Source organism: Coregonus clupeaformis, chromosome 14 (genome assembly GCF_020615455.1).
Source record: "Coregonus clupeaformis isolate EN_2021a chromosome 14, ASM2061545v1, whole genome shotgun sequence".
NCBI classification, from domain to species: domain Eukaryota; kingdom Metazoa; phylum Chordata; class Actinopteri; order Salmoniformes; family Salmonidae; genus Coregonus; species Coregonus clupeaformis.
In genome coordinates, this window is record NC_059205.1 from 22,852,308 (window position 1) to 22,854,928 (window position 2,621).

Here is a 2,621-nt window from a genome sequence, read left to right on the forward strand (position 1 = left end):
TACTTGAATATGTTCTCCCAGCCATGTGGACGATTGGAAACAGGGCAGCAAAGTTTGGTTGTTACCAGAGCGGTTTAGAGCATATTACTATTTATCTGTGAATAACCAGACCTTCATACAAACTTGCTATGCTGAATTCTTGACGCAAAATTGAACTTGCTGCTATATGCTGCCAAATGCTGCCAGCACGCCCACAAGCGAGCCACTCTGGGAGACTGAAGCCGCACGCAGCAATTTACCGCGTGCTAGTGTACACGGGCATCAGCCATACAGTCAATCAATCATCAATACATCCACTCCTATTTATAGAGTTTATCTCGTGATCTCTACAAAACAACTTTTGTTATGTCATGAGAAAATTATCTCCTGATCTTGAGAAAACAACTTTTGTTATGTCATGATCATGAGATAAATAAGTTGTGATCTCGACATAATGAGGGAATAATATCTTTATTCATATGTCCTCTCTGAATAGTTGCAGAACGTCATTGTGGGATACAGCTCCATAGGAACACCAAGAGATGCATCCTGGTAAAACTAATGCACTACATTAGAAAATAATAATCAATTACATAATCAATGGTGATTACATTGGATGAGGACAACCCAATTAATCCAATGATTAATGGTATAGTCAATCGGATAAGTACAGCTATTAGTCTGCGAAAAGATTGAGCAAAAAATGCATGTAGCTATGTACAGCTAGATATACATCCCTAAAATATAATTTCTAAACCGTGTTGTTTACATTTCACCTGTCCGCCCTTGTTAGAGGATGAGCTCTTGGTGTGCATCGCCCACAAGTACAAGAAGACCACAGCTCAGATGGCCCTGCGGTTCAACATCCAGAGAGGGGTGGTAGTCATCCCAAAGAGCTTCAACCCACAGCGCATAAAGGTTAACTTTTAGGTCTGTGTGAATCTAAGAGACATGTCCCATTTGACTAATGTCCGATTGTGGGACACAACATTTGTGTATTGGGAGTGCAAAATGTATTAAGCTACAATTGTTATTGATGAAGTGGAGGATAACTCCTGAAGCATATGACATTACATTCATGTTTCCCTCATATCTCCCAATGAAAATATTTGACTTCTCCCTATCCAAGGCTGAAATGAAGGCAATGGAGGACCTAAACAAGAGCATTCGGTTTGTAAGTATACAGAAGACTTTCTGATTGCACTGCAACACTTTGTATGTTTTCTCCATTTCCTTCCAGATATTGTTGATCTAATAACATTACTCTGACTCAACAGGTGGAGTGGCAATCCAGAGTACCCCTTTCATGACGATTACTAGACCTGGCTTCTACACACAGAAACGTCAAAATGCAATTCATATTTGCTCAAATGAAGTTTATTTTACTGTTATTTGTAGGCTACTTTACTTATTGTTCTCTGGCTTTGTAATGTTCTCTGGCTTTGTAATTGTTCTCTGGATTCCAAGATGGCGTAGCAGTGCGGTCGTGTTTTTTTTTCTGTGTCCTAGTGTAAATAGCCAGTTAATAGTTTTTTGTCTATTTTGTCTATATTTCTCAATTTTACTTTTCATTCTGTCAAAGTCGCGTCAATTCAAATCTGGTATTAGGAACAAAAGAGGTCAACACGACTTCTAAGATATACTAGTTATTTTAATTAATGCAAAAACCTTCAATGGTAAATATGATGTTTCGTATATACGGGCTCTCTGAAACACCTCGCAGGGCACCCCAGAGAACTAACCCATTGTTTCAGATTCAATACTCAAATACTCTGACAGAGAGAATTTCCCACTTCTCTGCTGGCCAATCAGAGTAAAGGACTGAGTGTGGTTTAAACTTACTCAGCCAATCCGTTGATGCATCTCTGTTACCAGGCATATGTCCATATCATAACATCCTGTCATAGTGAGAAGAGCCAGCTCCCTTAGTCACCATTCCTACGTCCAAGGAAGGTTCACAGATCACAAAGAACCAGTATAGTCTAGCATTTGGAGACACAAATCCTTATCTCCCTTTACCCCCTAAAACAGCTCTTCACATCAATCACAGCTTGCCAGGTGTCACAACCTACATTAGCCCAGTCAAGAATGCATTCTTTCTAAGTTAGTCATCCCATCAATCCAATTATTAGAAAATAGAACCCAACAATCCCTCTTTTGACACCCTCTAGGGTGTCACTCATTAAAATACAATACAAACAAAAATAATCACACTTTTATTAATAGGCCATAATGATACAAAAATATTAAAACCCTCAGTCCATCTACACCCAACTTGCAAATTGTTACCAGTCATCAAAGAACTTCAAACCATATAACACAGGATTAATAGAACACAAAACATAAAACTATTAACACATAATACACAAACAGAGAAGTACATTTTGGCCCCCTTTAGACACCCTCTAGTGTCACTCCACCAAGCCTGGTTTCATTCCTTCGGAGTCCAGGATTGGGCCATATCTCACCATCTGTTGGGAAATCACCTTCTCCATCTCCTTTCTCACCAAACCTCAGACACAGGAAATAAGACAACATCCACAAAGAACAAGTATACCCATAGAAGCTATAACTTCACCCAGAATAGTTACAACAATAGTTTTCCATTTACCAAATATGTTATCAAACCAACCGTTTATGGA

The 2,621-nt window shown here is 39.0% G+C and overlaps 1 long non-coding RNA gene across 1 annotated transcript; it reads left to right on the top strand.

Annotated features, from left to right (window-relative positions):
* Window positions 1-473: 473 nt before the first annotated feature.
* On the top strand, window positions 474-1,152 carry LOC121581586. The gene is made up of 3 exons (XR_006003230.1): window positions 474-531; window positions 773-909; window positions 1,109-1,152. It is a non-coding gene; the product is annotated as an uncharacterized LOC121581586 (long non-coding RNA).
* The last annotated feature ends 1,469 nt before the right edge of the window (window positions 1,153-2,621 follow it).